This window comes from Phasianus colchicus, chromosome 13, assembly GCF_987193195.1.
Source record: "Phasianus colchicus chromosome 13, bPhaCol1.hap1.1, whole genome shotgun sequence".
In the NCBI taxonomy this organism is placed as follows: domain Eukaryota; kingdom Metazoa; phylum Chordata; class Aves; order Galliformes; family Phasianidae; genus Phasianus; species Phasianus colchicus.
The window spans coordinates 9,815,071-9,839,245 of NC_143448.1; the positions used below are offsets into that span (position 1 = coordinate 9,815,071).

General features: G+C 36.5%; 1 long non-coding RNA gene across 2 annotated transcripts in view; it reads right to left on the minus strand.

Moving 5' to 3' along the window:
• Positions 1-4,846: 4,846 nt before the first annotated feature.
• LOC149916146 (uncharacterized) overlaps positions 4,847-24,175 on the minus strand; it is a 135,005-nt gene continuing 115,676 nt past the window's right edge. For both annotated transcript variants that reach the window (XR_016470760.1, XR_016470759.1), the window contains one exon: positions 4,847-5,141. This is a non-coding gene — a long non-coding RNA (uncharacterized LOC149916146). The remainder of the gene's footprint in view (positions 5,142-24,175) is intronic.

Below are 24,175 nucleotides of genomic sequence, written 5' to 3' on the forward strand. Positions count from 1 at the left end.
TTCTTTCCTAGTCCCCTGGAATGCTAAACAATATACTTAAACAGAAGGTACTTTGGCCACAACAACTCCAAGCAAAGCTACAGGCCGGAGGCAGAGTAGCTGCAAGACTGTGGAAGAAATGGACCTAAGGGTGTTGATTGATGTTTGGCTAAACATGAGCCAGCAGTGTGCACAGGTAGCCAAGAACAGTGACATCCTGGCTTGTATCAGAAATACGGTTGTCAGCAGGAGCAGGGAAGTGATCATCCCTCTGTACTCAGCACTGGTAAGGCAGCACCTCGAGTGCTGTGTTCAGTTTTGGGCCTCTCACTTAAAGAGGCTGAGGCACTCACGTGTCCAGAGAAAAGCAACAAAGCTGCGAAGGGACTGGAGCACAAGTCTTATGAGGAGAGGCTGAGGAAACTGAGATTGTTTAGTCTGGAGAAGAGGAGGCTCAGGGGGGGCCTCATCGCTCTCTACATCTACCCAAAAGGAGGTAGTGGTGAGGTGGGACTCAGCCTGTTCTCCCACATAAGTAGCAATAGAACTGAAGAAAATGGTCTCAAGTTGCACGAGGGGAGGTTCACATTGGATAATAAGAAAAGTTTGTTCTCCAAGAGAGTGGTCTGGCACTAGAATGGGCTGCCCAGAGAGGTGTTCAAGAAATGTTTAGATGTGGTACTAGGGGACATGGTGTAGTGGGGTTATATTGATGGTAGGTGAACGGTTGGACTGGATGACATTGGAGGACTTTTCCAACTTCGGTGATTCTGTGATCCATGTTTTTCTCAGTTAAATTCAGTAAACTGCTGTATATCCACTCCCTCTTCTCATTCAGATTCTAATGAATGCTTCTTCGCTGGACAGCTACAGTGCAGGACTCCAAGTACTTTTCTCCTTGTCAAATAACACTCCATAAAAATACTATTGTCCTGCTGATTTAGTATATACACACACATCTAGTGAGGAACAACCTGCGTAGCCTGGCAAGTACAGTCCTGTGTGGGATTTTTCTCCCATGATTATCAGAGAAGATAAATAAAATTTTCCAACACAGCCCTATCAAAGTCCACAACACATTGGTATGTGTGGAGTTTGCACACAATAGAAGGAGGATCTGGAGAGGAAAGTTATTTCTGCATTCTAAATTATGAGAGAGAACCTTGAAACACTGATAGTGGAGGAAGCATTTTCATTAGATATGTTTCACTTTCTTTCTCAGCAATCCACTTACAGAAGCTGTATGTTGTTACATGACACATTTCCACTTTCCTGCAGAAGTGCCTGTGATTTTTTGAATGCTGTTTGTTGTTACTGCCTTTCTTCTCCGACACAATGCACCATTTTTTAACCTTTTCAGTAACCCAGTGACACCTCTGGAATATTACAGTATTCCTGTCAAAATGTCTGGTCTGCAACAATAAACTTTACATTGATGTCTTGCTTTTCGGGAATAATTACACCGTTCCTTAAATGTTAGCCTATTTACTATTTGTGCAAAAAGATGACAATAAAATCAATGGAACACAATTCCCAAATGTATATCAAAGTCTTTTGCAATGTTAATGGATTAGTGTGTCTATAGAGGTGCAAGATCATTTTGTCTCAATGCTCGGACATGCACATGATACGCACTTCCTCAAAGCTAAACTTATTAACCCTTATCTGCTGAGCTCATCCGTTCAAAAAGTTAGTTTAATCTCCCTGCATTTGTCAGGATTCCATTTTTTTCAAGTCAAGCCCGGGAATGCTGCCCATCGATCAATAGGTGTATGATGAAGGAACTTCGTCCCGCTACCTATGACCAGCGGCTGTTTTTTCAATGATTCCGCAGGAGTCAAAAACTCAACAAAGCGAATCGCGGATGCTGTAAAAGGGAGCATGCTGCTCATGTCTGTGACCACTGTATGCAAAGCTTGGCATTAGTCACCGCCAGGCCGCCTCTGACAGCCCTGAAGTGAGGGAGATTAATGTGAGGCAGGGGCACTTTATTATTGTCATTCTGTTCTTTCACACTCTGCCTCTGACTTTCAATTTTGCTCCAGAATTAATTGTCTGCTCCCTACAGTATGACTGATGTAGAAGGATACAAGTAACATAGGCACCTGGTTCTGGCCTTGACAATCTGACTCGTTGTTGCAGGATGTATTGTGTACAGTCAAATTCAGGGACAGACGGGCATCTTTCAAAAGAAATCAGCCAATGTTTCTTTTGACTTCAATCAGATTTGACTGTAGATTATCCTTCCCTAAGACGATTTTTTTCTTGTAGAGATGCTAACAAAATGCCAGTGCCATTATTAAGCACCACTGCCGTTTTATGCAGCCTCATATGAGGCCTTTCTTTCTAAGCTCTTCTTTTTATGTTTGAAGGTAGTAAATTAGTCATGTAGTAGTGTTAAATCCCTGCCCTCTCAGAGTTAAGCATTGTTGTGAGAATATTATATATGTGGTATCTTTGACAATAAAAATACATGGCTATGTAAACCAGTATCATTTACTATTCATTGTACTAACAGTTTCAAAGCAAATTATACGCAAAGTAAGACAAATATTCGAAGATCCTGTACCTAATAGAATATCTACTGTTTATCAGACTTAAATGAACTGCTGAACAGAGAGATCAAAGAACATCTTTACTACAGAATTGAGGATGGAAAAAAATCACTTTCAGGATGGAAAAGACCATACAGGATCAGTCTTTGAATGTGAACATCTATCTATCAGTATGTTTTTTTTCAGGTTAACATTTGATGATGACAAATGCAAAGCCAGTTCTACACTGCAGCAAAACAAGGCGTTTCACCTTTATATTTAAAAAGTCAATGTTGGCTAGTAGTCACAGACATTGTTGCCAGATGTACAGGCAATAATATCAATATTTGTTATTCTAAAATAATGTTAACTGTGGTATATTTGGGAAAGATTTTGTTTTTCTTGCCAGCTACTCTATATGATCATTAATACTTTCAGTTAGATTTTATAATATTTGGGCATACTAGTGATAAACTTGATAACAGAATATATAAAAATAAGCAACACAGAATGTTCTATTGCTTAATGTTTCTCCCTTATTAAATGGGTGGGATTCAAAAGGATCTCAGGAATTCCTTCCCAAATATGTTCTCTGAATAGAATATGCAGTAAATTATTGTGCTTTATCTCATCTATTTCTTCAAAATGACTACGATATTATATTAAAGGGTAAAGAAATATATAATATGCTGAACTGTCTTCTATCCTGGACACCACAAGGAAAATGATGACCATTCAGTGAGGACAATCCAACCTCATTACATGAATGATTTATCACAATGAGCAAAAATGTAAAAACATAACTGGTTGCTTTTATGAGAGGAAGCAGCTTTTCCCCATTGGTAAGGTTTTCCTGGACTTCTGAGCAAGGATGCATTTCAATATTCTCAAAAGACACAAAAAGCAATAAGAAACTGCCTCTTTAAAAAGGTATGTGGGTAAATGTTGTAATATCCTTCAAACCTGACATTAAGTATTCAAATGTTACTTAAGCAAAGTGTGAGCAATTAAATTAATCAATCTTCCCAGCCATGTACCGAACAGATGTTCAATAAATCCTCTCTGCTTACAGTGTGGGAGAAAGAAAGTCCACTTTTAGCTGTCCTTCAGTGATGACATCCCTCAGCCCGTCCTTTCACAAGGCCTCATGGGCCGCTGCCAGGCAGTTCTGCTGTGTTGTTTCTTTATTATAAATAACAACAGACCACCTGGACTACCTGCAGTACCTGGAAGCTGAGGTTTAATGATCCTTCAGGCTACATCCTCAGCTCTCTCCTGATCCCAGATAATGGGACTGATGGGAATGGCAGAGGAGTGACGGATGGCAGTGACGAATGACTCCAGACAAACATGTGCTGACAACGAGTGAATATGGGGCAGTGTTGCAGAAAGGTCAAGATAAAAGTATTTGCTTGACTTTCAAAGTTTCTCCATGAAAAAGCAGTCGGCATCCTCATATTGTTACTACCAGATAGCTTTACCAAGCAGATTTGTACAACATGCTGTCAAATTATTGCAAATCTGGCAAACAACAATTCAAGTGGGATCAAATGCTCCCACCTTTCAGTAAAATTAGCCATCTGCAAAGCTAGAGCAGCTATGTTACAGAAACATACAAGAACCTCAATATTTGCAATTTTCAGTGTTGAAAGCCACTAGCAGATGCAGACATGCCCTCCTGGTTTTAAGAAGTGCCCGTTCTGTTCTGACCAGGTTCCCATCCCAGCCTCAGCAGTGCTCTCTCATTCTCTCCAGCACAAGGAAACATGACTTTGCAACCCAGTTTTTCTGCCTAATTATCACGTGAGATGCCTCCTTAGCAGAAGCTATAAAGTTCACCTGGAAGTCCCGTGATATAAGATTTGATTATTATAAGATACACCATCAGATCTGTGTTAGAATTTTTACGCATTAAGGACTAAGGTTATTTATGGCACTCCCCAAGCCTTAAACAACAAATCCTATTGGTTTATATGATATCCACGACGCATCTCATCATCTTAACTTTTTACATGTTAATATCATCTGTGATCAAATGAGTCGACTGACATTCAAATGTAATGGTTAAAATTTCTGCACCACAGATATACAACTTCAACCTTTTGAATGCTGCCATTCCATATATGGACTTTATCCACATTTTAATGAGGCTTTAAAATCTCCAAGATTAAGCTAGTATTTTATATAGAACTGCCTGCTTTTTATGATATCCTGACATGTTGTACAACATTTGTGACTATATTGATCCTTATAAATTCAGCATCTATATATATTCATGGAAAGTATGCCCCTCCACATTCAGTACATAGAATAAATGGGGTGAGGGGGGTGGGTGGTTCTTAAATGATTTGCTCAGCATTAGACAAGTAAGGAATATTACAGTAGCACTGTTGCACAACTTAGCAACACTTAACAAATTAAACTACCATGCACAATAAAGGAATGCCAGCGTTCTTCTTCAAATCTTACCCTCTTTCACTCTCCTTCAGACAAGCCTGTTACAAGTCCTGAGGGGGTAAACTGTGATGGTCTCACACCTGGGACAGTTATACATCTTCATGTCCTCATCGTCGCCTGATTGCAGAGACAAGCTTTCCTGTCTTTCTCTGCGCTCTTTCATGCTTTAATCTGAAACAAATGATTGCAAGAAAAAAGAAAAAGAAAAAAAAAAAAAAAAAGCATTATCACCTTGGCAAGGCATCAGGAGTTTAAAAAAAAAAAAAAAGAGAGAGAGAGAGAGAGAGAAAAGAAAAAAAAAGAAAAAAAGAAAGAAAAAGTCTATGGGCAAATTCATCTTCCATTGCTACAATCAATCTCTCACCTAAAGAAATACACAATAACTAGGCAGGAAGGGGCCAAGATTTATGGCCTAGAAACATCTACACTGACCAGCATACACCTAGCCTTCTTGGCTCCCTCCTCGCCAGAATGGCTCTTTCTAACAGTTACAATGATATACTGTCTCTCCCTACTGTTTTACAAGTACATTAGCTTTATTTAATGAGATCTCTGAGTAATTTAACAGATGTATATAGGACATAAGACTAGAAAAACTCTTGCTACTTGAATATTTTTGCCAAGGTATTCTAGGGGTAGATAATCTCTACTACCATGTTATATTCCTTGAAATAGTGTTATAGGAATTTTGAGAAGGTTTTTAAAAATCATTTTAATAGAAATGTAATATTATAATCAAATAGAATAGAGCAATATTCAACGTTTGCTTGTATCAAGACCATAAAAATCAGGATAAATGCAGCTACTTTAGATCCTCAAAACTACATATCAAAAGGCCTGAGAGAAATTCCAGTTCACAACAACTGGATGGCTCAATAGGAAAGCATTTGAAATACTGCATTCTGAGTTTTTCTTTACTGTATGAAGTATACATAGTTGTTGCTTCCGATAGTTCTGCTTTCCGTTATCACACATCTGTTTCTGGGCTCTAGGCAATGCTTAGAATGGCTGCTGTTGTCCAGCAAACTAGTTTTAAATAATACTGTTACTTAGTAAAATCTTAAACAAAAAAGACTGTAATAATAGCTTCCACAATAACTCTAATAATCGACCAATTAATAATATTGAGAGGTGGTAATAAGGAATTACCTGTTTAAAATAACATTCAAGCAATTTTTCTTAGTTAAAGAAAGAAGTTGCATAAATTTCATGCTTTTGTCTGTGTGTTTTTGCAGCAGCACAAAATCCATACGGTGTCTTAATGTTTTCTCATGCATTATATCTTTAAACTTGATTAAAAATAGAGTATTGCCCCAGATTCAGTAAATGACTTCAATGAACTACATTAAAAAAATTCAAAAACTTCAATTCTACCCAGTAGTGAGACCAGCACTAATTGAGCTTAGTGGCATTTTTCTGTAAATAATATATAGTCTCATTAAAGAAGGTTTATTTTAGTTTGAAAATACATTTCTTTTTAAAATTCTTTTAAGCTGAAAGGAGCGGGGGAAAGGCTCAAAGCAGTATTTACTATTCTGGCAAAGTGTTAAATGTCCTTCTGGTTTACAGGATATTGTGTTAACCTTGAATTAGACCATATAACAATTCCAGAGCATTTATACATCATTACCCATAGAAGACTAGGATGCTTACAAGTATGTTACAACAGATATGCCTCATATTCAGAGCAGAAGCATGTAAATATCTGACCAAATGAAACATACTGAATGACACTCTAAATAGTATATCACATCTACTACAGCAGTAATGGTTTCTTCTTTAGAAAGCAACAAACTTCAAGTTGGGAGCTTCAAATATTGGTATTTCTTTAAATAATAGAAAAACACTGATCAATTTCAGGGTATAAATTGATCAATACTGATGGCACAACATTATACTAGAAGTCAAGAATGCACAAAATTTCTGCTGAAGCAGAAAAGAGAGTGGGAGAACACAAGCTGGAATACAGAAAATTCATTGCATGAAATTTCATTTCTTGAGAGCTATAGATCAAGTTGTATTTGTTTAATGAGGTTGACACTAGAAAGATGTATAGAACATGTCAGACACCCAGTACCAGTGCGTTCTGGGAAAAAGATAACATCTGAGAATCTGACCACTCACTTCGTCTTCTAGCCAGACTTCTCTATCTACTGGTTCTTTGGGGGATTATAAATGAGAGGGCAGAAAGAACAAGGAGCAAAATAATGAAAAATACACAAAAAAAGAAAAATTATAACATTGTAGAGCAAAGTAAAGCCAGATTTATTGACCTCACAACTACATAATCAAGAGAAAGTTATCACTATAGAAACTTTTACTAAGCGGAATGATCTTAAATAACAACGGAGTGCTATGAAATTTACAGCACTTTTAAGATATGCAAATTGAATGCAAGGTATAGACATAAGGGTAATTAATTGTAAATCTAAGAATAATGTTTCTTTGTCAGGGCTGTCTCCATGTTGTGGAATACATTCTAATGTGCCTTAACTCTGAATATTTCTTAAAGGCTGGTCTAATTATATGATGTTCAGAATTTCAAAATAGTAGTTATTCTTATCGTTTAATATAGCTGCTGTAAAGTTTCATAGCAAAATTTACTGATTACATGAAAATATTTTCTTTTAATTTTCAAGGATAAAGCACTTGTTTAAAAGTCTGGGCACTGAGAGTTTGTCTTGGAAAAAAATAATATTATAGAAACAGCTTTTGTCTAAAACTGTTTTGTGTTTGTTTTTTGTTTTTTTTTTTTAGAGGAGAATAAAGGAAGGTGGCAAGGAATCAAAACCATTACCTATAAACATCTTCATTTGATGTGATTTTAAGTTACAATGTTAGTTTTCTAAGGACTTTGAGAATAAAATATAATTTTCTAAATATATTGTTTATTTTATTTTTTCCTGTATTAAACTGTAAGCTATTCATCTGATAATAATTAAGGTTAACCTTTCCATTATAACAAGACAATAAAAACTCAATTCATCATTTAAAGGCTTGGTATTCAAACCCCAAGCTTAAAAGGAAATTTATATAACTTATATAAGAACATATAAAAACTTTTACAGAAATAATTCAACTCTCTGCCAGTCTCTGAAGCCAGCCTACTGTGCTTCCTGACAAAAAAAAAAAAAAAAAAAACACCTCTATTTGAGCTGTTTTCAGTGTTTAATTTAGATCTATTAAATCTAAGTTTCATAAGGGGACAGCAAAAAGTCTTCACCATCAACAACGCCCTAATATCTGAGACGTATTTGATTTGTAGTTAAGAAACACTCCTTATTTCTTTGCTTCCTATAGAACTTCCTATAGACCTGTAGAACAGTTAAACAGTATAAGAAGCAAAAAGAGCATGAGCTAAAAAATCCTTCTTTATTTTCATCAATGTTACATTCTTCTTACTTGTACAAGCATGATGCATAGCCCCCAAATACAGTATTTTCTTCCCATACTCCAAAGGGAAAAGAGCAAAACACTTCCTAAGCATCTATTTTAAAAGACATGCTTGGGATAGTTGGTCAGAGGTGAGACAGTCACTAGGAGGATTCCAATCCTTTGTGGAAATCATCAAATGAAATACATTGGTATTAAGAGAAGGAAGCTCCTGGAGGGATAACAACCAGAGATCCTTATGCAGATATCAATTAATAGTTCCTTACCCTCCTAAAAATTTTGGCCAGCAGAATGAGTGACAGTTATTTTCCTGAGATGAAATGAATTTTGGAAACTCATCGGACAATGCCTTTGGGAGACAGGAAAGAAGAGTGACTGACCATCAACTATGTAAATGCTAAAATTGGTATTGAAATTGTACACATCCTTGCTTTATTTGCTGCCAAAACAATAAAAATATCTTGTTACTATTTTTTACCTAAGCATAATATACCATAACTTCACCTCCCCTCCAGCTGATGGTTTGTGCTTTGGATATAGTTTAAATAGAGATCTCAGGAAATTTGAAATCATTGCCAGATATAGAGGCAGATTTTATAATGTGAGTTAAATGCATCATATGTTCGCATTATAGGGTCTCTCCTGCATAACACTTGCAGAAATTATAAATTCTCCATATGCCAGAATTAATAGCTTCCTTAAAGGATCTTTCAAAAATTATTTTTGTATGGAAGTTTCCAAAACTTTCTACAAGAAAACAGAAAAACATGGTACTTATTAACTGTTAGTTGGAACCAAAGCAAAATGAAGTTTTCAGCCCTTCTTCCCTTTATGATGGGTTTCCTACACAAAGCTTAAACCTTCACAAACATGAAGAGTATCTCAGTGGGAGTCCTCATCGACATCCTCATCTCTAGCTACTTGAAAAGACAAAAGGCAGTCTGGGGTAGTAGAGGCCATAAGAGAACAACTGGCCTAACAGATGTGAGGAGGTTATGAAAAAATTTCAAAGGGCCACTTAAGTAGGAATCCTAAGAGTAAGACTTCACAGCTCTGAGAGAAATAAAGAAGGTTAAGGCTTTATTTTTCCTGTAGAATTGTGCCAGAAATTCTACTATGATGGAGAAGAGACCCTGATCTGAAAGTCAAAAGGTCTTGTTTTCAGCAACTGTTTTCTAAAGTATGATTGACAAAGTTTACGTTCTTTTTCTGAAGCATTTTTTGCATATTATAGTTTTATGTGGATTTTCTTCAATCACTTAGGGAAAGACCATACATTGTACATCTTAGACAAGTTGCAGAGGTTAAGCATCTCTATGTCTGACCCACATTAATTTTTCTCATTAGTCTATGATATCTACCAGTAATTTTACTCATTGCATTTGCAGGTTCAGTGAACATTTCAAATGGTTTATAATTTTGCTGGAATCTGGTATTCAAATTCATGACTGAATGCTTGGAAAACATAAGACTGTAGAAGAGCCAAACTAGGCTTACGCAATAACCATGACTGAAAGGAATGGTTAAAGCCAGCAAGGTTTTCCTGCCAATTGTTTCCAAAGTCACTAATCACACAAAAAAATGCACTAATTTTGTGATTCTTGTAACTCAACACCGACTTCTCCAATACAATTACTGCCAAGTCGAACTATTATGAAAACAAACTGTAGCTAACACTGCATAGTAGCATAACTTGGTTCACTCTCTTCTACTACGATTTGTTTTATAGTTTAGCAGTTGTGAAGGGGTGAGCTTCCTCTTCACTTGAGAATAACAATGGCAGGATCTGTGGACTAGACAGCAATTAAACATTATGTGTTTGCTTGTTTTTTCCATTGAAATTATTACTGTTTTCAATGCTGAGATGGATTGTAAGTATCTGGCAGAACAGAAAGCAGAAACTGAATGAAATTCACGAGAACTGATTCACAAAGTCCATGCCCATATGGTGAGCTACCATGTGCTGAGATGATAATCCTACGTATTTCATCAGGAATACCTGAACAATAAACATACACAAGGTAAACAGTGAGAAAAAAAAAAAAAGGCAAATTTAGCCTTACACTCTTACTATTAAGAAGACTCGTGTCTAATTACTTAGCCTTAATCTTCTCTTTTTTTCCCCAAAGATCTTTAAAAAAAGTGGAATTCTTCACCTTGTCCTTAAACTCAGTGGACACAGTTCAGTTCAACACTCACTTGGTGTGTGAAATTATTGACACAGCTAGAATTAATACTACGCCTACACTAAATGTCGTTGCTTTTGTCACTTTCTGCCAATCACTTAACAATAACCAGAACTGGAAGTCTTCTTGCTGAAGAAGGGATGATGGAACAATTAAATATTAGAATACCCTTTTGTAATAAAATGACTCTTATTTCCAAAGAATGTTTTCTCCAGTCTTTCTAGTTTCCAGCATGAAAAGTTACTTCCTGGACAATTAAAAGAGAACCAGAAACGAAGTCAGACAAAATGATTCACTGATACTTATATTACTAAAGGTAGCTGGATTTCTGATGATCCAAACCATATTTAGTGAAGCTGAATTTACACAGCCTCTCTCAACCATAAATATAATTTCAGATGCAAATAGTAAGTGGGATATCCTCTGTTAACCAAGCAACATGGACTGCAAAACATCCCACTGAGACAGGACAATCTAGAAGCACCCAAAAAAGATCTGGCTTTCACTTACCTCTTCGATGAAACAGATGAAGGGCCACATGAGATAAATATATTTCATATGAAGGATATATCTCATTATGTCTTAGTTCCACATGCAAAGTTTGTGATTCCAATGCAAACTGGAATTCCGGTAGCCAAGCATTTAGATATCTTTTTTTTAATGTCTCTTGTAAATTTTGAGATGCAATGTGAAAGAGGGGCAAATGATGCTAAGCACAAAATAGCAACGTATAGGCACACCGTTCCTTCATGCTACTAAAGATATATATATATATATATTTTAAGAACAAAGTTAAATCAAAATTAAGTGCCACAGTGCAAATCCTGCACTGCATTATACAGTTTACTACCAGCACAAAGTCAGTGCATTTGCAGAGGATGTAAGTCAGGGCACAAATTGGCCCTTCAGCTCTCAGATTTCTCCAAGCTTTCCCAACAGCTTGCTGAGCATAATTTGAAGTTGGTTATTTAAAGCTACACAGAATAATACAGTATGAAGACTGGTGCAAACAATAACTCTTGCACAATTTATCACGTAGAGAAGAGCAACTAATCTTTTTAGGAAACAAGATATTCAAAATTATTTAATGCTAATATTTATGCATCAGAAAGCATTCTAAGCAGAAAACAGCCCTCCTCCCCCTCCCCATATACACAAAACATGCATTTGTGAACATCTTTAGCTACATACAATACACCATATTTTCAGAGAGTATTGAAATTATCGTACTATATGTTGGCATTTATGAAATTCTGTTATTAATGCCACTCTTATAACAAAGATAAGCTGTATTTACAATACTAATACCTTCCACAAATAATTAAATACGTATAGCTATACAGATAGTGTTATATACCAATGATGGCTCAAGACTGTAAATTTAAAGTACATTATTGTAATAAACAGCAATAATAGCAATAATGATAAAAATAAGTTTAGCATTCTTCTGCCTAGCAGACTACTGTACCACACTGTCAGCTTGAAAAAAAATGAAGTAACATCTTATGAACAACTATTATTTTCTCAGCTGTTGTTTTTTTCCCTCTATTACATGCTATTATTTTAAACAACAACAACAAAAAAACCCCACAACTACATCAACATTAAAGTAATTATGAAATTGGACTAAAGTAACATTTCTTCCTAATAAAGAAGATGGGTATCAATCCATCACCTTAATTATACAACTAATTCTGCATTCTTTTAAAACTTCATAAGTTTATAAAAGCATTGTTTTCTTTGATTAATTTTCAAAGTCTCTAATGAGAACAAGGTTTTCTTTACATGCCAACCCAACAGCCTAAAAGTGAAAAATGAGAAATTTCATAAAATCTTTTTTAAGTAAGTAAATAAATAAATAAATAAATGCATTATTTGTTAAACACAGTTCAACTGTGGTATAGAAGAGCCGTTACTGCCCTTGCCTCACCTAGCATATATGTAATAAATCAAGAAATCAGTGCGCTTCTTCCCATTCACAGAAATCATGACCCTCTTTTCTAAACACTGACCTCATAGATTAGCAGACAGCTTATCTGTGAAGCACTCATTGTTTGCATATCAAAATTAACATGCAGACTACAACACTGGTCAATACAACGATATCAGTACCCTATATCTCCTCAAATTCCGTTTAGACATTTTTCTCTCAAAAATAATTTTACCTCTTGTGCGCAAGCAGAGGACCAAAATCCAATTTACTGTTACTTATTAGGCTATTTCAACTATTTGAACTATTTTGCAGCATCGCCACTGTGATGCATAGAGTTGCACTATTAAACTTGCATTTGTTTTGGAAAATCATATGAAACTGAGCTAAACATGTTGCACATGATCTCCAACTACATCATACCAGAAAGATAAGAAAGCTATGTATGTCATCAGCCAAATCAACCTTAGTTCTTTCTACAGTGGTTTCCAACTTTCATTTAAATCAAATTAAAACCCCATACTCTACACACAGTTGACACAAAGAGAGCACTTGACCATTGTTTACATAGATTAAGGGTTTTAGGAAATTTCCAAATTAGTTTTTGTATTTAACACAAGGCGAAAGGACTTGATATTTATATCACTAAGAACATTCAGAAGTATAGAACTGCATTCAAACTTGCTACGAAGTAATAGCAGTATGTTAGCCATCAGTTGTAAGAGCACTTTCAACTAAGTTGACCTCTCCAGATTCTCAAAAGATACTTAGAGCCATTAGATTAAATATAAAAGGTCTGTATACAGCTTTCTAGAGTGCTACTTCCTACATATTTCCATTTTTAAAGAGTTTATACTGAAGATAATCTTAGTAGAGCAAAAAACTCCATTTGGTAAGAAGAAATAACTATTATCAAACAAGAGGAAAAAGCAAAAGAGCAGCTATCTGAAGTTCTCTGAACTGCCTTTTAACAGTCCCTTATAAATTATCTCAATTTATTTCTTATCTTCTATGTGTGAACCTCAGACTGAATATCTGCTTATTGGTCATATTTTCTCTGAGAAACCTCTGATGGTTTCCTCTAATGAAGCCATATGAAGAATATCACCTGAGAAGTTATATTTTTTCACTTTCTCACACGGTGTAATTCTTCCTCCTCCCTTCAGTCGTTAATTCAAAAGCTAATCCTAAACCAAACAAAGGTGATAACAGCAACCTGGCTTGCTCTATTCCTGTGACTACGGAAATCCATTCTATTGACGTCTCCAAACGCAATTTGTAACTTCCTGTAAATGTGTTCCATCAATTTCTGGGTGGCCATAATCTCCCAAAATATACCATTTCCACCAGATAGCAGAAGACTATCCTTCAAGACTACGAAAGATTGTAGTACATTCAACTATATTGTATTGACACCAATTTCTACCTTCTTACAAATATCTAATTGTAACTTGCTCATACTCTACATACTATGAAACTATTTCTTCCCTTTTCTTTAATTATCTCTTTTTTCTTCTCAGTCCTAGGTGCTTTTTGTAAATTCTGCTCTTGCACACTAGCCAGAGCTCTGTACCTATGCTTTTACATCTTAAAGTATCTTACCAAGATTTTTATATGCCTTAGAATTCTAATATTTATTCTCCTTCATTTATTATGGGCAACTTTGAAAAACCTTTTAATATAATTTATATTCCGGCACTTCAAAATATTCTTTCCATCACTAGCTCTTTGCTTGACATCTTCAACCATTTGCTCAGACTTGCCTTTCACTGCTGGCATAACCAGCTCAAATGCCTCACTCAGCTTCCTTATTTGTGATACAATCCATGTGTCACGCTTCTCTTTACACATCCTTCTGCTGCTGATCACATCTCCGGTTGTTTTTCTTTCAATTTACTTTCTTCCCATGTCTTATGGACAAGTTGTATGGAGTCCTTTGAATGATGACTATCATTATTCACCTTCAATCTCCCACTAAACAGTTGAATCTCACCTATAATTCAGCTCACTTTAAGGAGAACTACCAAGAGTCCCAACCAACTGTCCAGAAAACTTTGAATTTGAGCCACTCCAAAAGGTCAGCCAGTGACAATATGCAAAATGCTGTAGTCTGGACTTGGAAAAAGAAAACTGATCCATTGGATTAAATCTCTTAATTCTTTCTGATCTAATTAGTAAAGATATTTTAAAACTATAAATTAAACAAAAGCCAGTTTGTGGTTGGGATTGTTTCTCGTGTTTATTCAAAAAAAAAAAAAAAACAAACATGTAAAAGCCTGCCTTTTAAATTGACATGATCCTTTCTGACTGTAAATAAGAGCCAATGATCTGCACAACCAACACACTGGATTTTCCTCCAACATTCAAAGAAAAAAGAGCAGGATAATGGAGAAATTAGTGCAGATTAGTAGTAGTCTTCACAGTGACACCAGCTACCTACATGAAAATGCTTTCAGTTTTTCTGTGGAGAATGTAGTTAGTGGTATAGTTTTGTAGCAACCTCAACATAGTAAGCAGCCTTTATTCCAACATCCAAAGTATCAAGGTCAGGGCAACGGCAAAGTGTAACATCAAGCAACATATTTGATGGGATGGCTCTGGAGCAGCTGGTTAGCTTCCATGATGAATGAGAATTACAGCAGTTTTCAAGAGACCAACAGAAGGCTGGCAGGGTCCTAATCAGCTATAACACCAGTAGTAAAGATCTAAGGAGACTAGAGCATTACCAAAACTACAAACTTCTCTGGGCTTTAGTTTCAATAATTATAGCAGTGACAGCTGGACAGTGTGGGTGCATGACTGGAATTGGTTGGATTTTTTGACATATGGTGCTATTGGAATCTGTCTATCAGAAAAAGAGCATAAAATTACCCCCCAGGAACAGGGGGCTGCAGGGCACATCAACGTGTCTCAAAGTAACAAAGCAAAGATGGCATTCTTGCAGGCTAACATTCAGAAAATAACAAAACATCATCCGAGTAATGTTACAGCAATACATCAGCAAGAAGTGCTGCAGGGTCACAGGGGTAGTGTGAGTTAAATAGAGAAAGCACATTGGTGTGCTTGGTTTTCCTGCCATATGCGAACATATTCTAACTACATTTCTAGCTTCTGTTATCTTCCTACAATAACCATTTGGTGCTAACACTGCAGAAAGAAGGAGCCTCACATGAGTTAAAATAGACTCTAGGTGTGCTGAACAATAAATTCACATAGCTACTTTTTTCTATGCATGACGTTGATAAGACCCTTTTCCATCTCACGTATTCTAGGCCACGTAAAATTTGTGCATGCCCAGAGGCAGGAGAAGATCTAACCTACACCAAAGTGGATTCAGTTCAGTTAAAAAGCAGCACATATTGCCCTGTGCTTATTTTTTCCTTACAATCTTTTGATTAAAAATAGATACAAAATTTTTGAAGAAAAATTTGTTCAATACAATGAAATAGCACAAAACTGTTTGTCAGCTAGACAATGACTACTAGGAAGAGTTGAAATAGCAATAGCAGACTACAACTGGAAAATCTTTTTTTTTTTTTTGTAATATAAAATTATCTTAGAGCCCAGAATGGTCCATTCCAATGTGCAAAAAAATTGAATAACCATTGCTGAAGGCAGTGAACAACGGATTCCAGCTGAGTTCAGGCATGGAAACACACGGAAGGTGAGAATGGGGACAGGCTACAGAACAGAGACATTGCCCAAGTGCATAGGGATAGATTAGGAATGTCAAAGCTCATCTAGAGTTGCAACTAGTGAGGGATGTAAAAAGTAACAGGAAAGGTTTCCTTGAGTACAATAGCAACAACAGAAAAAGAAAAAAAGCTAAATAAAATATGGGCCCACTGATCAGAAGTGAGGGACCTAGTGACAAAAGACATAGAAAAATGTCAAACTGTAGAGCATTTCTGACTGTTTTTACTTGACTCTACTTAGGATTCCAGATCCTTGGACATTCTAGTTGATCCTGGCAGAGAAGCATTACCCACAGTAGAAGATCCAGCCAGAGAGCACATCAGCATTCTTGTATCCATGGATTGGGATGAGATGCATCTAAGAGCACTAAGGAAATTGGACTCTGTCACTGTGAAGCAGCAGCTTCCTTGAAGTCTTTGAACAGTCATGATGACCTAGGTAGGTCTCTGGTAGCTGGAAAAACGTAAACACCATGCCTGAGTTCTAACAACAAAACAAGAAGGAGCACTGAAAGAACTGCTGGCCAGAGAGGCTAATCTCTGGAATGCTAGGAATGACTCTCTATCCCTCGAAGTCATTTCCAAGCAAAGAAGACTGGCACGAAGGATAAATTATACCTAACCAACATGATTGCTTTCTAGAGGAAACAGCACAGTCATGGACTGGAAGGCTTTGCAGAAAGACTTCTGCTTACAGAAGAGAATAAGCTGAACAAGAGTCAGCACTGCACCCCTGAGGTCAGCCACATCCCGGGCTGTAATAGCTGGACAGCAGCCAGCAGGCAGAGAAAAGTGATTCTTCCCTTTTCCTTAGTTGCGAGACAAATCTGGAGTAATACATCCAGTTTCAGGCTGCTCAACACAAGAAAAACTATCTACAGCTATACAGCAGAAAAGACAGGAGTAAATTCTGCTCATAAAATCAGGGATAGGATAAAAGGCAATGACAGAAGTTGCAATATCAGAATTTCTTTTTCTGTTTGTTTTTTTTTTTCTTTTAATTTAACAAGAGAGTGGTAAAATACTGAGAAAAAAAAAAAAAAGAAAAAAAAAACAGAGATGCTGTATAACTTCCATCCTTGAAGATACACCAAACTGAACTGTACATGGCCCTGAGCAAGCTCAAGTAGTTGGGCCTTTGAACAGGTGGGCAGACTAGCTGACATCCCAATCTGTCTTTTTAAATGATTCTGGGAGGATAAATAATACATTTTAGAAAACATCACATTAACTTCTATTTAACTTTTATCACATTCATATTGATTCTATAGACAAACTTGTATTAAATTATCTTTAAGAAAAAAAATTCACAGCTAAACATGAAATACTTATTTTTGCCCTTTGTACTTAGATTTAGAAAGGCCTCCAAAGCATGAGCAAGTTTACGTATACATCACTAGCTCTATTAATTCATGTTTGTTTTCTACAACGTGCAATTCAGGCAAATCAAGTAACGATGACTCAGAGAAAGTAAAGGCCATAATTTCAAACAAGAAACAGAAGCAAAAATAACTTCTGAGATACTTTTTCCACAAAATGTGAACAAATTATTTTCAAGTGGCACTTCCACACGCAAGTTGTATCTTGGCCCTAGTATTTTATTATTCTGAACTATTGTGGACTTCCCTCATAACCATCCCTCAATATACTGGGATGCTCCCCTCTTGGTTTTTCCTTTATGCCTCAGGGACTTTTTCTGATGTTCATTATGTTTAAGAGGAAGAGAGAGGGTAAACCTTTTAATATGGTAAAAGGAAGGCCATTCCATTCCACAAAAAGCAGAGAAAGAGAAGGCAGAAAGATAAAGAGACACAATACTATAAAACTAATAGGCAGGATAAAACAGAAATACAAGAGTATACGCTCTGTACAGTCTCTTGAGTGTTGAACAATGAACTTGGGTTTCTAGTACATTTAGAACTCTGTCTTAACCAGGGTTCTTAAATGTGTTAAAAAATACCAGACGGGACTTAGTGTTTTTGATTAGAAATGCATTAATGTGGGACAACTGCCTTTTCCAGAAGAAAAGCATTTCTAACAGGAGAAGGCTGCTATTATTTATATGAGCTGAGATCATCCCATTTTCCTGATTCATTTAGACTGATGCCAACTACAGCCAAAAACCAGCATTTCTTCATAAAGGAATTATGAAATTACAGGGGACTTTGATCTAACATCACCCAAGTTTTCATCTACAGGGACCCACATCACAAACATTAGTCACTGGAAACACGCACTACATAACACATTGTATAATAGAGAAAAGGAGAGAGAACCCTATTTGATCAAAAGTATTTGGAACCATGACATACAGCCAGGTTTGACTCAACTAATTTCTGTTTGTTCTATTTTAGGGAGTTATATTAGCAATTTTCTAATAAAAGTGGATCGCTTAGAAAGTGTTAACACTCTAAACACTCATATCCTTTGGCTTGTTTCCTACCATTGTAAAAAAAAAAAAAAAAGTCTGTCCAAGGAGCTGTGCTTCAAGAACACATGCACAACTACATTCACAAATTTACTCTACATTTATCAATATTTTTAAATATTTTAACTGCGCTCCCTTATACGTGTAAGACAAACCTGGCTGAAGAAATATTCAAAGAACTGCCCTCATGCTCCATCATGTGATGACTAAATATGCAATACATATAACACTATATAATACCCGTTTTTAAAAAAGCACACAAAGCAGATTAAAATATACTCAACTCCATCCTGTTCAACTGAAAGATGATTAATCAGGATACAGGCTGAAAGTTGCTGTTGTGAGTCACCAAAGGGTTATAATAATGGCCAAGACAAAAAGGCTATATTCTCAGACCAGCTCACTTTAAAAGGGAGTATGTTACAATAGTTTGATGAAGAAATGTGAAATATAAAGTGTCAAATAGAAGAAAATGCAATCAGTTCACTGATCCTACCACTGAAGAATTAAAGAAGGCAATAGCCTTGAGGAACGAAGGCACCTCTGATCTTTTGCACAGCATGGGCTGCCTGCATTCTCCTTGTCAAACTGTAAATAATCAAAATCAATGGAAGGCATAAGAAGTCCAAAAGCCTCAAAGGAAAAATCATTTCCCAGATATACCAACAATAAAAGTCATTCCCTTGTTATATAATTTTGATTATTAGCAAAATAGAAAAGGCAGAGACTTGGGCAAACTTTTCTATTCTGTATTTCAGTGAGGTTTTGTGATACTCATAGTTTCTGTTTTTGGCTCAGTATGTATTTCTATCTGATCTTTTGAGTAGGTCTCATCAGAGCAACACATTCAACAACCTCCAGGAGATTTAAGGCAAAGGAACTCAGAGCATCAGAATTAATACTCATACTGTGTGACCAAACACAAGTAGGTCAACGTGAAACCTGAATCTCTGTCACAAGTCAAAATAATGAATACATTTCTGGTATATAAAAATGAATGCAATGGGATTATTTCTGTTCTTCCTACTCTAATATAAGTAAGCCCTTTTCATCCTTTTCATTGCCTTCTCTCACCACATCTTCCACCATCCAAACTTGCAAGAAAAGTCTGGAAGGAGAAAGGCAGGAGCAATGGCTACCAAGGTGATACCAGACAGACCATGAATACCTGAAGTCACAGACTTCTGAATAAGACACAGACATAGGAGGTAACTGCAGCACCACACAGTTAGATGGTGATCTCAGTCAAAGTAAAGGGGACTTTTTCTCCACATCGGTTCCTTCCAACTGGATTTGAGGTAGGAAAAAGTTAAGCAAATTAACTGTTTCGAAGTAGTATGATATGTATGTTCATCATCTGAATAGCCCTTAATTTTCTACCTTATTCTGCAACATTACAGTGCCTTTGCATGCCCAGTTTGGTGGACTGGCTTACAGCACCATACACTCACATGAAATTCAGAAGTACCTCTGGGATTTCAGCTCCCTAAGTCAGCAAGAGCTTATAGTATCACAGAGATAACGGCTGTCAGTCTCTCAAGGGAAAGGCTCTGCTCGTGTTGCTCTTGAAATGAATGATGGAACAGCATTAGAAACATCCTCACTGATAGAGGCTGACAGTTCCTTTATTGTCTAGAGTTAGAACTGCATCAGATACAGTATGCTGCACTGTAAAATAGCACAATTTGATTCTGAATAGTGAACCACTCGTTATGTCAGGAAGTCTTACACAGAGAATAAGAGTAGTGGAATGAAGGGAGGAATGGGCAAGCCAAGGAGGGGAAAAACAGTATCTTCAAGAACAGTTGTGTGAATCCTCTACAGCCAGTTGACTCTCTCATACTGTAAAATCTTACTGGAAGATGAGTCACTTGCCTGGGAACCCATTTGTTTTCAGTGTATCACATACAAATTATACTAGGATTACTGCAGTTGTCTCTAACTGAATTTGTGTTGCACTGTGTTCAAAAGAATAAATTAGGAAGTAGTGTTCCTTAGCAAGTCTGTAAGAAAGTTTGGCCTAATCCAGAAGACTTAAATTAAGAAGTCACTTTTCCACTTGTCTACCCAGAGAACACATGGATCCTGAAACAAGCTTCACAGAGGGAGTCTGAATATTCTCTGATATCCTCAAAGTGAAAGACCCTTGAATACTAAATATGGCATTAGTGCTAGGATCAGGCTGCCAGCTGGTAAAATATAGCTATGTCTTCATGTTTAATATCATTTACATCTTTGACATATCAGCTGAGCCTCTGGGTGATTTCAAAGAGGCTAATTATAATTACCTCTTCCTCTTACTAATAGTGCCACAGAAAGAGTAATGATGACACTTGTTCAGCATATCTAGCCTATGGTCTATCTGAGAAACAGGACACTCAGTGACACAGGCAGCATGCTTCCTGCATTCTGTGTGCTCTTTGAACTCTTAACATGCAAACATCAAACTCTCTTACCTGGAGGAACACGAAGCAGCTCATGGACCAAAAGACCTACCACTACTTCCAAGGACAGGAAAGCACAATAATTTGGCTTCCCAGTGTATGGGAACACAGTCCAGATTAGATCCAGCCAACTCAGCCAACTGTTTATTTCACAGCATTTCTTTCAAAATAGTCCAGACATTTTCAGAAGTGCAGGAACTTTGAAAAACATATACTAAAACAATTGCAAAGCCTGTAAAGTTAATATTTTCAAAAGACTGACATTAATATATGGTTTATAACTGTATCGTCACATATTGTAAACTGACATTCATTATTATTTTCCCACAGTGTTTCAGAGGACATTACAAATGCTAACACAGAAGGAAAGGTGGTGTTTCACCTTTAACTAATGGCAGTGTTTACCAGCCTGAAGATGTCTTCTTATAACCATCTAAGAAGCTGGTTTCTCGGTAGATAATACAAAGATCTATCTGGCACACTAAGTGCCGGACTCCAAATATATGTTCACTTCAGTACACCAGACTTTATAGCTAAAATTCCTATTAGCGTCTATAACAGCATCCATGCTGCTCCCTTCAAATGGCAAAAAGGGAGCAAGACTCCAAGAGAAAACAGCTAAGATTTGCACAAGTCCCTGAACAGAATAACTTTCAAAACCATTTTTAGGAATTTTCTGCCTGATTTTTCTTTCAAACACAAAGGACCCGGGAGCTACCAAAGGTTCTGCTGGGCATAGTGGGGGTGGAATTTGATTTTGTTCATCCTTTCAAGAATGCCATTGAGGTTTGTAAATATTCACTGTGGTGCTAAGGTTTTGAAAAAGTAGTTATACAGCAAATTTGAATGATTAATGATCCAAGACATTTTAACATGTTATTTCTCTATTTTCAACATAAATAGTGTGTAAAGGGTGTTTAAAACTTTAATGAATCGAACTATATGAGTAAAGAATGTTAATCATTTTAATTGCCCAGTAGCCTGAAATTAGATTTAACAGTCTGATAATGTATCTTTAAAGGAATACAACCCTGCTCTATAAAAAATCCCTTCCAAGCCAATTCTAATAATTTCTATTTATCTTTTATGACATTAACTGTTATACCAGTCTGCCGACAGACAGCCTTACGCTCACATTTAGTTTAAATGTGGTGCAGTATAGTTTTTCATTATCATTAACGTGCTCCTGGTGGGCAGAGTGCAATGCAGTGGCACTGGTCACACTTCATTGCTTTATCTCATATGACAAAGAGAGATGATGTGCTTCAGTCCAGGCCAGAAGATGAAAGCAAAAGGTGGCCATGGAAAACTCCCCCTGCTGCCTAGGAACAGCATAAGGGCTGCATCGTGTGACTTGCTAACAGCACGAAGGGGCAGACAAATAGATTTTCCTCTATATTTATAACCAGCATCATTCTTCCTTTCAGGCCTTTCAGTGCAGGTAGCTGTTTTATATGAAATGAACAATCTTTATAGACGTACCAGAGCCATAACAAGGCTGATTTTCAGCGAGGCTGAGGTATATAACTCTTACAGAATTGTCAGGCTTCTTGCTCAACAAATCAAGCCTAACTTATGATGTTTGCAGTGTAATTTTTATTCCTGTTTGACTAGCCAACTACCCAGTGGTAATAGGATGTTAGAAAAGGGCAGTAGCAATGTTTGTACATGCCATGATTGATAGGCAAACTCTGCATTTTTCATTTATATCTCCTGATTCCAAATCAGTTAAGTTTAGGAAAAATGAAACAAAATGGCAAGAAAAATGCTTGCAGATTGCAGCCCAGCACTCTCGTAGATCTGAGTTCAGCCCACATCTGCTAGGATTGTCTGGAAACATTAAGATATCTAAATGAAAATCAATACTATATGTGCCAGCATTTACTACCAAGAACAAGTATCAAGAGACCTCAGCTAATCAGGCTTTCAAGCTTGTACTTGAGCCATAGTCTGAACCCCAGGAGTGTCCTAATTGGCCCAGACTAATCATAGAAGAGTTAAATTTATAACCAGGAAAGACATCTTGTTTTTCTTACCAGTCATCATTTTGAAACTGAACACCTCTCACCTGCGTGGTAGCGGATGTATGGTGATAGCCACTGGTCATGCAAGAACAACTACTTACCTGTCAAAGGTAAAGCAAAGACTAATTTACTGTCTTCCATAAAACCAGTCAGGCACATTTAAGCTTTTGGTGGGTATATAGTGCTATCAAACCTTTCACATGGCTGCATATTTTCTCAACTTAAAAGCTCTGCATTTAACCCTCCTGTGCTAGAAGATAGAAGGTTTATATTTTAGAGGTAAAAGACCCGCTCTACACGCACCAGTCTCCCAAACTAAATTTTTGTTGCTGCAACATAACTCTATTTTCAATTCACATACTGTTGGTGGGATTTTGTTTTCTTTTTCTACTGTAGAGTATGCAGATGTGCACAGAAAATGATACAGAGTAGTTCAGTTTATCTTCATAAGGTACAAAAATATACACAATATTTTTTTTCTGTATGAAAATAAAATTCCTTATCCTAAAATGAAAGTGTGCACAATATCTCTTGGAAGACTCTTAAATCCCACTGTTAAAAAATTATACTGCATTGGGGAATTAGGTTCCCAATATTTGTATTTGGAATGCCAAATGTGAGCAGATTTTATACTATTTTCAACAAATTAAACACAAATATGTAAAATGTTTATGAAGCTCAGGCTTCTATTTTGGGGCTTTTTTTTTTTTTTTTTTTTTTTTTTTGAGTAACTTAATAATTCTGCATAGATTTCTTTTTAAAAACAAAATAAAGTGATGAATTAAGCCTGGAAATGCAAAACCTAATGTTTTTCAGTTTTCTTCAAAAGCATATGTAAAATTCCCTGGAGACTCACATCTACCAGAAGTTTAATAAAATTATTTAGATTCTTTATGTCCCATATGTTAGATGTATTTTTAATGTGTACCTCTTAAAACAAAGCAAAAAGTTGTCAGATATTGTATTCTCTTCTTACCACTGTTAATGGTTTCCTAGACAGTGCTATCATGGAAACAACATGGCATGTTGTGATCAATGAAAGCTTGTTTCTCACATGGCATGATGTTTCCCTTGGATTCTCATCTCCCACTAGTGCCTGCTGTGA